The following is a 16,010-nucleotide window of genomic DNA, read 5'->3' as shown; positions in this document are numbered from 1 at the left end:
AGGAGGAGCCCCAGGAGGAGCCCAGGAGAAGCCCCAGGAGGAGCCCCAGGAGGAGCCCCAGGAGGAGCCCCAGGAGGAGCCCAGGAGGAGCCCCAGGAGGAGCCCCAGGAGGAGCCCCAGGAGTCACAGGGTGGAGCCAGGAAGACAGGTAGCCAGGAGTACAAGTCTGTTTTACCTCTTCACTGAGGACAAGTGACTGTCCAGAGAACCTTCAACAGAGGCCTCCCAGAACACCACTTGGTACTGGTGAACGTGTCCACCACCACCACTTGGTACTGGTGAACGTGACCACCACCACCACTTGGTACTGGTGAACGTGTCCACCACCACCACTTGGTACTGGGGAACGTGACCACCACCACCACTTGGTACTGGTGAACGTGACCACCACCACCACTTGGTACTGGTGAACGTGTCCACCACCACCACTTGGTACTGGGGAACGTGACTACCACCACCACTTGGTACTGGGGAACGTGACCACCAATACCACTTGGTACTGGTGAACGTGACCACCACCACCACTTGGTACTGGTGAACGTGTCCACCACCACCACTTGGTACTGGTGAACGTGACCACCACCACCACTTGGTACTGGGGAACGTGACCACCAATACCACTTGGTACTGGTGAACGTGACCACCACCACCACTTGGTACTGGTGAACGTGACCACCACCACCACTTGGTACCAGTGAACGTGACCACCAACACCACTTGGTACTGGTGAACGTGACCACCAATACCACTTGGTACTGGTGAACGTGACCACCACCACCACTTGGTACTGGTGAACGTGACCACCACCACCACTTGGTACTGGTGAACGTGACCACCACCACCACTTGGTACTGGGGAACGTGACCACCACCACCACTTGGTACTGGTGAATGTGACCACCACCACCACTTGGTACTGGTGAATGTGACCACCACCACCACTTGGTACTGGTGAACGTGACCACCAACACCACTTGGTACTGGTGAACGTGTCCACCAACACCACTTGGTACTGGGGAACGTGACCACCACCACCACTTGGTACTGGTGAATGTGACCACCACCACCACTTGGTACTGGTGAACGTGACCACCAACACCACTTGGTACTGGTGAACGTGTCCACCAACACCACTTGGTACTGGGGAACGTGACCACCACCACCACTTGGTACTGGTGAATGTGACCACCACCACCACTTGGTACTGGTGAACGTGACCACCAACACCACTTGGTACTGGTGAACGTGTCCACCAACACCACTTGGTACTGGGGAACGTGACCACCACCACCACTTGGTACTGGTGAATGTGACCACCACCACCACTTGGTACTGGTGAACGTGTCCACCAACACCACTTGGTACTGGGGAACGTGACCACCAATACCACTTGGTACTGGGGAACGTGACCACCACCACCACTTGGTACTGGTGAACGTGACCACCAACACCACTTGGTACTGGTGAACGTGTCCACCAACACCACTTGGTACTGGGGAACGTGACCACCACCACCACTTGGTACTGGTGAATGTGACCACCACCACCACTTGGTACTGGTGAACGTGTCCACCAACACCACTTGGTACTGGGGAACGTGACCACCACCACCACTTGGTACTGGGGAACGTGACCACCACCACCACTTGGTACTGGTGAATGTGACCACCACCACCACTTGGTACTGGTGAACGTGACCACCACCACCACTTGGTACTGGTGAACGTGACCACCACCACCACTTGGTACTGGTGAACGTGACCACCACCACCACTTGGTACTGGTGAACGTGACCACCACCACCACTTGGTACTGGGGAACGTGACCACCACCACCACTTGGTACTGGTGAACGTGACCACCACCACCACTTGGTACTGGGGAACGTGACTACCAATACCACTTGGTACTGGGGAACGTGACCACCACCACCACTTGGTACTGGTGAAACGTGACCACCACCACTTGGTACTGGTGAACGTGACCACCACCACCACTTGGTACTGGGGAACGTGACCACCACCACTTGGTACTGGTGAACGTGTCCACCACCACCACTTGGTACTGGTGAACGTGACCACCACCACTTGGTACTGGTGAACGTGACCACCACCACCACTTGGTACTGGTGAACGTGACCACCACCACTTGGTACTGGTGAACGTGTCCACCACCACCACTTGGTACTGGTGAACGTGACCACCACCACTTGGTACTGGTGAACGTGACCACCACCACCACTTGGTACTGGTGAACGTGACCACCACCACCACTTGGTACTGGGGAACGTGACCACCACCACCACTTGGTACTGGTGAACGTGACCACCACCACCACTTGGTACTGGTGAACGTGTCCACCACCACCACTTGGTACTGGGGAACGTGACCACCACCACTTGGTACTGGTGAACGTGTCCACCACCACCACTTGGTACTGGTGAACGTGTCCACCACCACCACTTGGTACTGGGGAACGTGTCCACCACCACCACTTGGTACTGGTGAACGTGACCACCACCACCACTTGGTACTGGTGAACGTGACCACCACCACCACTTGGTACTGGTGAACGTGACCACCACCACCACTTGGTACTGGTGAACGTGACCACCACCACCACTTGGTACTGGTGAACGTGACCACCACCACCACTTGGTACTGGGGAACGTGACCACCACCACCACTTGGTACTGGTGAACGTGACCACCAATACCACTTGGTACCAGTGAACGTGTACAGCAAGGTATTGGGGGTGCTATATTAAGCTGGATTAGGGCATGGCTATACCAAAGGAAACAGAGTATAAATGGAGTCAAGTTAGAGTGAGATAATGTTGTAAGTGGAGTGCCTCAAGGCTCTGTCCTGGGACCTCTGTTATTATAATATATATATAAATGATTTAGATTCAGGTTTGAGCAGCAACATTTGCAAATTTGCCGATGATACAAAAATCAGAAGGGAAATTAACACGGAAGAAGACTCACTATCACTTCAAGTCGATCAAAATAGGGTTTTGAAATGGTCAAAAGATTGGCAGATGCAGTTTAATGCTGATAAATGTAAAGTTTTGAGGCTAGGTAATGATGATAGAGTTACAAGATAGGAATGGGAATTCCTATCTTGTAACTCTACAAGATAGAAATTCACTAGTAGTGATAGTGAATTAGGAATGGGTCCACTATCACCCACATGATAAGTATGGGTTCACTATCCCCCAAAGGATAGGTATGGGTTCACTACCACCCACAGGATGGGTATGGGCGTCCACTACCACCCACAGGATGGGTATGGGGTCCACTACCACCCACAGGATGGGTATGAGGTCCACTACCACCCACAGGATACCAAGCCTGGCCTCGGGCCGGGCTTGGGGAGTAGAAGAACTCCCAGAACCCCATCAACCAGGATGGGTATGGGGTCCACTACCACCCACAGGATGGGTATGGGGTCCACTACCACCCACAGGATGGGTATGGGGTCCACTACCACCCACAGGATGGGTATGGGGTCCACTACCACCCACAGGATGGGTATGGGGTCCACTACCACCCACAGGATGGGTATGGGGTCCACTACCACCCACAGGATGGGTATGGGGTTCACTACCACCCACAGGATGGGTATGGGGTCCACTACCACCCACAGGATGAGTATGGGGTCCAATACCACCCACAGGATGAGTATGGGGTCCACTACCACCCACAGGATGGGTATGGGGTCCACTACCACCCACAGGATGGGTAGGGGGTCTACTACCACCCACAGGATGGGTATGGGGTCCACTACCACCCACAGGACGGGTATGGGGTCCACTACCACCCACAGGATGGGTAAGGGGTCCACTACCACCCACAGGATGGGTATGGGGTCCACTACCACCCACAGGATGGGTAGGGGGTTCTCTACCACCCACAGGATGGGTATGGGGTCCACTACCACCCACAGGATGGGTATGGGGTCCACTACCACCCACAGGATGAGTATGGAGTCCACTACCACCCACAGGATGGGTATGGGTCCACTACCACCCACAGGATGGGAATGGGTCCACTACCACCCACAGGATGGGTATGGGGTCCACTACCACTCACAGGATGGGTATGGGATCCTCTACCACCCACAGGATGGGTATGGGGTCCACTACCACCCACAGGATGGGTATCGGGTCCACTACCACCCACAGGATGGGTATGGGGTCCACTACCACCCACAGGATGGGTATGGGGTCCACTACCACCCACAGGATGGGTATGGGGTCCACTACCACCCACAGGATGGGTAAGGGGTCCACTACCACCCACAGGATGGGGGTATGGGGTCCACTACCACCCACAGGATGAGTAAGGGGTCCACTGCCACCCACAGGATGGGTACGGGGTCCACTACCACCCACAGGATGGGTATGGGTGTCCACTACCACCCACAGGATGAGTAAGGGGTCCACTACCACCCACAGGATGGGTATGGGGTCCACTACCACCGACAGGATGAGTAAGGGGTCCACTACCACCCACAGGATGGGTATGGGGTCCACTACCACCCACAGGATGAGTAAGGGGTCCACTACCACCCACAGGATGGGTATGGGGTCCACTACCACCCACAGGATGAGTAGGGGTCCACTACCACCCACAGGATGGGTAGGGGGTCCACTACCACCCACAGGATGGGTATGGGTGTCCACTACCACCCACAGGATGGGTATGGGGTCCACTACCACCCACAGGATTGGTAAGGGGGTCTACTACCACCCACAGGATGGGTATGGGGTCCACTACCACCCACAGGATAGGTATGGGGTCCACTACCACCCACAGGATGGGTAAGGGGTCCACTACCACCCACAGGATGGGTATGGGGTCCACTACCACCCACAGGATGAGTAACGGGTCCACTACCACCCACAGGATGGGTATGGGGTCCACTACCACCCACAGGATGGGTATGGGGTCCACTACCACCCACAGGATGAGTAAGGGGTCCACTACCACCCACAGGATGGGTATGGGGTCCACTACCACCCACAGGATGAGTAAGGGGTCCACTACCACCCACAGGATGGGTATGGGGTCCACTACCACCCACAGGATGGGTATGGGGTCCACTACCACCCACAGGATGGGTATGGGGTCCACTACCACCCACAGGATGGGTATGGGGTCCACTACCACCCACAGGATTGGTAAGGGGGTCTACTACCACCCACAGGATGGGTATGGGGTCCACTACCACCCACAGGATGGGTATGGGGTCCACTACCACCCACAGGATGGGTATGGGGTCCACTACCACCCACAGGATGGGTATGGGGGTCCACTACCACCCACAGGATGGGTATGGGGTCCACTACCACCCACAGGATGGGTATGGGGTCCACTACCACCCACAGGATGGGTATGGGGTCCACTACCACCCACAGGATGGGGATGGGGTCCACTACCACCCACAGGATGGGTATGGGGTCCACTACCACCCACAGGATGGGTAGGGGGTCTACTACCACCCACAGGATGGGTATGGGGTCCACTACCACCCACAGGATGGGTATGGGGTCCACTACCACCCACAGGATGGGTATGGGGTCCACTACCACCCACAGGATGGGTAAGGGGTCCACTACCACCCACAGGATGGGGGTATGGGGTCCACTACCACCCACAGGATGAGTAAGGGGTCCACTGCCACCCAGAGGATGGGTACGGGGTCCACTACCACCCACAGGATGGGTATGGGTGTCCACTACCACCCACAGGATGAGTAAGGGGTCCACTACCACCCACAGGATGGATATGGGGTCCACTACCACCGACAGGATGAGTAAGGGGTCCACTACCACCCACAGGATGGGTATGGGGTCCACTACCACCCACAGGATGAGTAAGGGGTCCACTACCACCCACAGGATGGGTATGGGGTCCACTACCACCCACAGGATGAGTAAGGGGTCCACTACCACCCACAGGATGGGTAAGGGGTCCACTACCACCCACAGGATGGGTATGGGTGTCCACTACCACCCACAGGATGGGTATGGGGTCCACTACCACCCACAGGATTGGTAAGGGGGTCTACTACCACCCACAGGATGGGTATGGGGTCCACTACCACCCACAGGATGGGTATGGGGTCCACTACCACCCACAGGATGGGTAAGGGGTCCACTACCACCCACAGGATGGGTATGGGGTCCACTACCACCCACAGGATGAGTAACTGGGTCCACTACCACCCACAGGATGGGTATGGGGTCCACTACCACCCACAGGATGAGTAACGGGTCCACTACCACCCACAGGATGGGTATGGGGTCCACTACCACCCACAGGATGGGTATGGGGTCCACTACTGATTAAGCGAAACTCAAGTCACATGAATATATACCCAGCAGCGGTAACCCTACCCCTCCCCGACTCATCAACACCCACCATTGATGAGTACAGAGGAGACCTGTCACACCGCCACCTCCCTGCTCCCCTACGGCACGAATTCCCCGAACGACGAGGAATTTGAGAACGACCGTCGTTCTCACCAGGGGAACGACGGTTCCTGTCCCTGATATACAAGGTGCATGTATTAAAGTCGGGTTGATCAAGCCGGCAAACAGCCAACCATCAACTGAGGGCAAATGCTCGTTAATCTGGCCACTCAAACTTCCTGTTGGTGAATGAGAGGCATTTTGGTCGCCGTCAGAGGCCAGGTCGAGCGGGGCCTCTGGTCGCCGTCAGAGGCCAGGTCGAGTGGGGCCTCTGGTCGCCGTCAGAGGCCAGGTAGAGCGGGGCCTCTGGTCGCCGTCAGAGGCCAGGTAGAGCGGGGCCTCTGGTCGCCGTCATGAGGCCAGGTCGAGCGTGGCCTCTGGTCGCCGTCAGAGGCCAGGTCGAGTGGGGCCTCTGGTCGCCGTCAGAGGCCAGGTGGAGCGGGGCCTCTGGTCGCCGTCTGAGGCCAGGTAGAGCGGGGCCTCTGGTCGCCGTCAGAGGCCAGGTCGAGTGGGGCCTCTGGTCGCCGTCAGAGGCCAGGTGGAGCGGGGCCTCTGGTCGCCGTCAGAGGCCAGGTAGAGCGGGGCCTCTGGTCGCCGTCTGAGGCCAGGTCGAGCGTGGCCTCTGGTCGCCGTCAGAGGCCAGGTCGAGTGGGGCCTCTGGTCGCCGTCAGAGGCCAGGTGGAGCGGGGCCTCTGGTCGCCGTCAGAGGCCAGGTCGAGCGGGGCCTCTGGTCGCCGTCAGAGGCCAGGTAGAGTGGGGCCTCTGGTCGCCGTCTGAGGCCAGGTCGAGCGGGGCCTCTGGTCGCCGTCAGAGGCCAGGTAGAGTGGGGCCTCTGGTCGCCGTCAGAGGCCAGGGTGAGCGGGGCCTCTGGTCGCCGTCAGAGGCCAGGGTGAGCGGGGCCTCTGGTCGCCGTCAGAGGCCAGGGTGAGCGGGGCCTCTGGTCGCCGTCTGAGGCCAGGTCGAGCGGGGCCTCTGGTCGCCGTCAGAGGCCAGGTAGAGCGGGGCCTCTGGTCGCCGTCAGGGGCCAGGGTGAGCGGGGCCTCTGGTCGCCGTCAGAGGCCAGGGTGAGCGGGGCCTCTGGTCGCCGTCAGAGGCCAGGGTGAGCGGGGCCTCTGGTCGCCGTCTGAGGCCAGGTCGAGCGGGGCCTCTGGTCGCCGTCAGAGGCCAGGGTGAGCGGGGCCTCTGGTCGCCGTCAGGGGCCAGGGTGAGCGGGGCCTCTGGTCGCCGTCAGAGGCCAGGGTGAGCGGGGCCTCTGGTCGCCGTCAGAGGCCAGGGTGAGCGGGGCCTCTGGTCGCCGTCAGAGGCCAGGGTGAGCGGGGCCTCTGGTCGCCGTCTGAGGCCAGGTCGAGCGGGGCCTCTGGTCGCCGTCAGAGGCCAGGTAGAGTGGGGCCTCTGGTCGCCGTCAGAGGCCAGGTAGAGTGGGGCCTCTGGTCGCCGTCTGAGGCCAGGTAGAGTGGGGCCTCTGGTCGCCGTCAGAGGCCAGGGTGAGCGGGGGCCTCTGGTCGCCGTCAGAGGCCAGGTAGAGTGGGGCCTCTGGTCGCCGTCAGAGGCCAGGGTGAGCGGGGCCTCTGGTCGCCGTCAGAGGCCAGGGTGAGCGGGGCCTCTGGTCGCCGTCAGAGGCCAGGGTGAGCGGGGCCTCTGGTCGCCGTCAGAGGCCAGGGTGAGCGGGGCCTCTGGTCGGCCGTCAGGGGCCAGGGTGAGCGGGGCCTCTGGTCGCCGTCAGAGGCCAGGGTGAGCGGGGCCTCTGGTCGCCGTCAGAGGCCAGGGTGAGCGGGGCCTCTGGTCGCCGTCAGAGGCCAGGGTGAGCGGGGCCTCTGGTCGCCGTCAGAGGCCAGGGTGAGCGGGGCCTCTGGTCGCCGTCAGGGGCCAGGTAGAGCGGGCCTCTGGTCGCCGTCAGAGGCCAGGGTGAGCGGGGCCTCTGGTCGCCGTCAGAGGCCAGGGTGAGCGGGGCCTCTGGTCGCCGTCAGAGGCCAGGGTGAGCGGGGCCTCTGGTCGCCGTCAGAGGCCAGGGTGAGCGGGGCCTCTGGTCGTCCAGTAAGTGATGAGAAGCTTCCCGCCAATATGTTCCCTTCCTCTCACGCACCACCAAGACCCGTTCACCGATGTACACTAATGTACACCGGTGTACACTCATGTACACCGGTGTACACACACACTCACCTACCAGTATCCAGTAATATACATGTACACTTTTATGCATTGTAGTATACATGTATACACCAGTTTATACTAACATACACACTAATAAGCACACTAGTATACAGGTGTATACTCATGTACACACTAATATGCACTTGTATACCAGTATATTCTCACTTGTTCATTACGTATAATATGTGCACTATATACAATATGTACATTTCAAACAATGTGTATATTACACTAGTATACACAATATGCACGATGGTGTTCGTTTATACAAGTGTATACATGTACACTTGTATACATATGAGTGTACATGTATACTAGTGTACACATGTATACTAATGTACACGTGTATACTAGTGTACACATGTATACTAATGTACACGTGTATACTAGTGTACACATGTGTACTAGTGTACACATGTATACTAATGTACACATGTATACTAGTGTACACATGTATACTAATGTACACATGTATACTAGTGAATACACGTATACTAGTGTACACAAGTATACTAATGTACACAAGTATACTAATGTACACATGTATACTAATGTACACATGTATACTAGTGTACACATGTATACTAATGTACACATGTATACTAGTGTACACATGTTTACTAGTGTACACATGTATACTTGTGTACACATGTATACTAGTGTACACATGTATACTAATGTAAACATGTATGCTAATGTACACATGTATACTAGTGTACACATGTATAATAATGTACACATGTATACTAGTGTGCACATGTATACTAGTGTACACAAGCATACTAATGTACACATGTATACTATTGTACACAAGTATACTAATGTACACATGTATATTAGTGTACACATGTATACTAATGTACACATGTATACTAGTGTACACATGTATACTAATGTACACATGTATACTAATGTACACATGTATAATAGTGTACACATGTATACTAATGTAAACATGTATACTAATGTAAACATGTATACTAATGTAAACATGTATACTAATGTACACATGTATACTAATGTACACATGTATACTAATGTACACATGTATACTAATGTACACGTCACTTTTCCCTCTGGCTCTAAGTCTCGTCACTCTTCCTTCTGGCTCTAAGTCTCGTCACTCTTCTGGCTCTAAGTCTCGTCACTCTTCCTTCTGGCTCTAAGTCTCGTCACTCTTCCTTCTGGCTCTAAGTCTCGTCACTCTTCTGGCACTAAGTCTCGTCACTCTTCCTTCTGGCTCTAAGCCTCGTCACTCTTCCTCCTGGCTCTAAGCCTCGTCACTCTTTCTCCTGGCTCTAAGCCTCGTCACTCTTTCTCCTGGCTCTAAGCCTCGTCACTCTTCCTCCTGGCTCTAAGTCTCGTCACTCTTCCTCCTGGCTCTAAGCCTCGTCACTCTTCCTCCTGGCTCTAAGTCTCGTCACTCTTCCTCCTGGCTCTAAGCCTCGTCACTCTTCCTCCTGGCTCTAAGTCTCGTCACTCTTCCTCCTGGCTCTAAGTCTCGTCACTCTTCCTCCTGGCTCTAAGTCTCGTCACTCTTCCTCCTGGCTCTAAGCCTCGTCACTCTTCCTCCTGGCTCTAAGTCTCGTCACTCTTCCTCCTGGCTCTAAGTCTCGTCACTCTTCCTCCTGGCTCTAAGTCTCGTCACTCTTCCTCCTGGCTCTAAGCCTCGTCACTCTTCTGGCTCTAAGTCTCGTCACTCTTCCTCCTGGCTCTAAGTCTCGTCACTCTTCCTCCTGGCTCTAAGTCTCGTCACTCTTCCTCCTGGCTCTAAGCCTCGTCACTCTTCTGGCTCTAAGTCTCGTCACTCTTCCTCCTGGCTCTAAGCCTCGTCACTCTTCCTCCTGGCTCTAAGTCTCGTCACTCTTCCTCCTGGCTCTAAGTCTCGTCACTCTTCCTCCTGGCTCTAAGTCTCGTCACTCTTCCTCCTGGCTCTAAGCCTCGTCACTCTTCTGGCTCTAAGTCTCGTCACTCTTCCTCCTGGCTCTAAGTCTCGTCACTCTTCCTCCTGGCTCTAAGTCTCGTCACTCTTCCTCCTGGCTCTAAGTCTCGTCACTCTTCCTCCTGGCTCTAAGTCTCGTCACTTCTCAACTCATTGATTTCTTCCGTGTCCGATCTCATCCTGACCTGACCTTGCTAATCCAGACGACGGAACCACCAATCGATGGGCAGTCTGGCTTCACAACACACCAACCAGCCAACAGCGCCGCCCACCCTAGCTGCGACAGCCAATCAGATGAAAGAACGATTCAATAATCAACCAATGACAAGCTAGGCTGTAAGAAATCAACCAACCAGCCATCAACACTGAAAACACAAACTGACTCAGCCAATCAAGATGGAGAGAACATTTGAAAAATAAACAAATGACAAGCTCCGTCACAGGAAATCAACCAATCAGGTAAAATCACAAATAATAATGGAGTAGTGTAACAGAAACCATTTGAAAAATCAACCAATGGAAACCGTTTTACAGGGAAATTCAGTACAATAGTTGATCCTATTGGTAAATCAAAATAAAAAAGGCAAGCCATCCACCAATCACAGAGCAGCCGCTCACACGCAGGCTCCGCCCACAAACAATATATCAACCGTTGCGAGGGTTCAAAACTGTGACGTCGGTATCACATTTGCAATTTTCATTGCATTTTCTGCCACAGACGTGTTTATACACGAAGGTAAACAGTTTATATCAGTTGTCAACTTGGCCCACATAGTCCTGGTTAGTATTTATAGACCTCCCCGAGGTGATTGTTATGGTGGTAAGTGGGGAATATGTACTGTATATGTGTCAGTACACAACACAGTGTACTGTATATGTGTCAGTACACAACACAGTGTACTGTATATGTGTCAGTACACAACACAGTGTACTGTATATGTGTCAGTACACAACACAGTGTACTGTATATGTGTCAGTACACAACACAGTGTACTGTATATGTGTCAGTACACAACACAGTGTACTGTATATGTGTCAGTACACAACACAGTGTACTGTATATGTGTCAGTACACAACACAGTGTACTGTATATGTGTCAGTACACAACACAGTGTACTGTATATGTGTCAGTACACAACACAGTGTACTGTACATTTGGTAGTACACAACACAGTGTACTGTACATGTGGCAGTACACAACACAGTGTACTGTACATGTGGTAGTACACATCACAGTGTACTGTACATGTGGTAGTACACAACACAGTGTACTGTACATGTGGTAGTACACATCATAGTGTACTGTACATGTGGTAGTACACATCACAGTGTACTGTACATGTGGTAGTACACAACACAGTGTACTGTACATGTGGTAGTACACAACACAGTGTACTGTACATGTGGTAGTACAAACCACAATGTACTGTACATGTGGTAGTACACAACACAATGTACTGTACATGTGGTAGTACACACTACAATGTACTGTACATGTGGTAGTACACAACACAATGTACTCTACATGTGGTAGTACACAACACAATGTACTGTACATGTGGTAGTACACAACAGTGTACTGTACATGTGACAGTACACAACACAGTGTACTGTACATGTACAGTACACAACAGTGTACTGTACATGTGGTAGTACACAACACAATGTACTGTACATGTGGTAGTACACAACACAATGTACTGTACATGTACCAGTACACAACACAATGTACTGTACATGTGGTAGATACCTGGTTGATGGGGTTCTGGGAGTTCTTCTACCCCCCAAGCCCGGCCCGAGGCCAGACTTGACTTGTGAGAGTTTGGTCCACCAGGCTGTTGCTTGGAGCGGCCCGCAGGCCCACATACCCACCACAGCCCGGTTGGTCCGGCACTCCTTGGAGGAATAAATCTAGTTTTCTCTTGAAGATGTCCACGGTTGTTCCGGCAATATTTCTTATGCTTGCTGGGAGGACGTTGAACAATCGCGGACCTCTGATGTTTATACAGTGTTCTCTGATTGTGTCTATGGCACCTCTGCTCTTCACTGGTTCTATTCTAGATTTTCTTCCATGTCGTTCACTCCAGTACGTTGTTATTTTACTGTGTAGATTTGGTACTTGGCCCTCCAGTATCTTCCAGGTGTATATTATTTGATATCTCTCTCGTCTTCTTTCTAGTGAGTACATTTGGAGGGCTTTGAGACGATCCCAATAATTTAGGTGCTTTATTGCGTCTATGCGTGCCGTATATGTTCTCTGTATTCCCTCTATTTCAGCAATCTCTCCTGCTCTGAAGGGGAAGTGAGTACTGAGCAGTACTCAAGACGGGACAACACAAGTGACTTGAAGAGTACAACCATTGTGATGGGATCCCTGGATTTGAAAGTTCTCATAATCCATCCTATCATTTTTCTGGCTGACGCAATATTTGCTTGGTTATGCTCCCTAAACGTTAGGTCGTCAGACATTATTATTCCCAAATCCTTTATATGCTGTTTTCCTACTATGGGTACATTTGATTGTGTTTTGTACTCTGTATTATGTTCAAGGTCCTCATTTTTACCGTACCTGAGTACCTGGAATTTATCACTGTTAAACATCATGTTATTTTCTGATACCCAGTCGAAAACTTTATTAATATCAGCTTGAAGTTTTTCAATGTCTTCAGCCGAGGTAATTTTTATACTGATTTTTGTGTCATCTGCAAAGGATGATACGAAGCTGTGACTTGTATTTTTGTCTATATCTGATATGAGAATAAGGAAAAGCAGCGGTGCAAGGACTGTACCCTGAGGTACAGAGCTTTTCACTGCACTTGGACTAGATTTTATATGGTTGACCGTTACTCGCTGAGTCCTGTTTGACAGAAAACTGAGTATCCAGCGTCCTACTTTACCGGTTATTCCCATTGACTTCATTTTGTGTGCTATCACGCCATGGTCACATTTATCGAAAGCCTTTGCGAAGTCCGTGTATATCACATCAGCATTCTACACAAGTAGTACACAACAAAGTGTACTGTACATGTAGCAGCACACAACACAGTGTACTGTACATGTGGTAGTACACAACACAATGTACTGTACATGTGGTAGTACACAACACAATGTACTGTACATGTGGTAGTACACAACACAGTGTACTGTACATGTGGTAGTACACAACACAATGTACTGTACATGTGGTAGTACACAACACAATGTACTGTACATGTGGTAGTACACAACACAGTGTACTGTACATGTGGTAGTACACAACACAATGTACTGTACATGTGGTAGTACACAACACAGTGTACTGTACATGTGGTAGTACACAACACAATGTACTGTACATGTGGTAGTACACAACACAATGTACTGTACATGTGGTAGTACACAACACAGTGTACTGTCCATGTACCAGTACACAACACAATGTACTGTACATGTGGTAGTACACAACACAGTGTACTGTCCATGTACCAGTACACAACACAATGTACTGTACATGTGGTAGTACACAACACAGTGTACTGTACATGTACAGTACACAACAGTGTACTGTACATGTGGTAGTACACAACAAAGTGTACTGTACATGTGGTAGTACACAACACAATGTACTGTACATGTGGTAGTACACAACACAATGTACTGTACATGTGGTAGTACACAACAAAGTGTACTGTACATGTGGTAGTACACAACACAATGTACTGTACATGTGGTAGTACACAACACAGTGTACTGTCCATGTACCAGTACACAAAAATGTACTGTACATGTGGTAGTACACACCACAGTGTACTGTACATGTGGTAGTACACACCACAGTGTACTGTACATGTGGTAGTACACAACACAATGTACTGTACATGTGGTAGTACACAACACAGTGTACTGTCCATGTACCAGTACACAAAAATGTACTGTACATGTGGTAGTACACAACACAATGTACTGTACATGTGGTAGTACACAACACAGTGTACTGTCCATGTACCAGTGCACAAAAATGTACTGTACATGTGGTAGTATACAACACAGTGTACTGTCCATGTACCAGTACACAACACAATGTACTGTACATGTAGTACACAACACAATGTACTGTCCATGTAGTACACAACACAATGTACTGTACATGTACCAGTACACAACACAATGTACTGTACATGTACCAGTACACAACACAATGTACTGTTCATGTAGTACACAACACAATGTACTGTACATGTACCAGTACACACCACAGTGTACTGTACATGTGCCAGTACACACCACAGTGTACTGTACATGTACCAGTACACACCACAGTGTACTGTACATGTACCAGTACACACCACAGTGTACTGTACATGTACCAGTACACACCACAGTGTACTGTACATGTACCAGTACACAACACTGTACTGTACATGTGCCAGTACACACCACAGTGTACTGTACATGTGCCAGTACACACCACAGTGTACTGTACATGTGCCAGTACACACCACAGTGTACTGTACATGTACCAGTACACACCACAGTGTACTGTACATGTGCCAGTATACACCACAGTGTACTGTACATGTACCAGTACACACCACAGTGTACTGTACATGTGCCAGTACACACCACAGTGTACTGTACATGTACCAGTACACACCACAGTGTACTGTACATGTACCAGTACACAACACTGTACTGTGCATGTGCCAGTACACACCACAGTGTACTGTACATGTGCCAGTACACACCACAGTGTACTGTACATGTGCCAGTACACACCACAGTGTACTGTACATGTGCCAGTACACACCACAGTGTACTGTTCATGTACCAGTACACACCACAGTGTACTGTACATGTGCCAGTACACACCACAGTGTACTGTACATGTGCCAGTACACACCACAGTGTACTGTACATGTGCCAGTACACACCACAGTGTACTGTTCATGTACCAGTACACACCACAGTGTACTGTACATGTGCCAGTATACACCACAGTGTACTGTACATGTGCCAGTACACACCACAGTGTACTGTTCATGTACCAGTACACACCACAGTGTACTGTACATGTGCCAGTACACACCACAATGTACTGTACATGTACCAGTACACACCACAGTGTACTGTACATGTGCCAGTATACACCACAGTGTACTGTACATGTACCAGTACACACCACAGTGTACTGTACATGTACCAGTACACACCACAGTGTACTGTACATGTACCAGTACACAACACTGTACTGTACATGTGGTAGTACACAACACTGTACTGTACATGTGGTAGTACACAGCACAATGTACTGTACATGTGCCAGTACATACCACAGTGTACTGTACATGTACCAGTACACAACACTGTACTGTACATGTACCAGTACACACCACAGTGTACTGTACATGTGCCAGTACACACCACAATGTACTGTACATGTACCAGTACACAACACTGTACTG

At 51.6% G+C, this 16,010-nt stretch overlaps 1 protein-coding gene across 1 annotated transcript in view; it reads right to left on the bottom strand.

Annotated features, from left to right (window-relative positions):
• LOC123754488 (serine/threonine-protein kinase NIM1) overlaps nucleotides 1-16,010 on the bottom strand; it is a 414,954-nt gene that overhangs the window by 67,447 nt on the left and 331,497 nt on the right. The gene's annotated exons all lie outside the window — the stretch shown is intronic.

The sequence above is a fragment of the Procambarus clarkii genome, chromosome 18 (assembly GCF_040958095.1).
Source record: "Procambarus clarkii isolate CNS0578487 chromosome 18, FALCON_Pclarkii_2.0, whole genome shotgun sequence".
NCBI classification, from domain to species: Eukaryota; Metazoa; Arthropoda; class Malacostraca; order Decapoda; family Cambaridae; genus Procambarus; species Procambarus clarkii.
The sequence above is the reverse complement of the archived record's forward strand: the minus strand, read 5'-3'. Positions and strand labels throughout refer to the sequence as shown.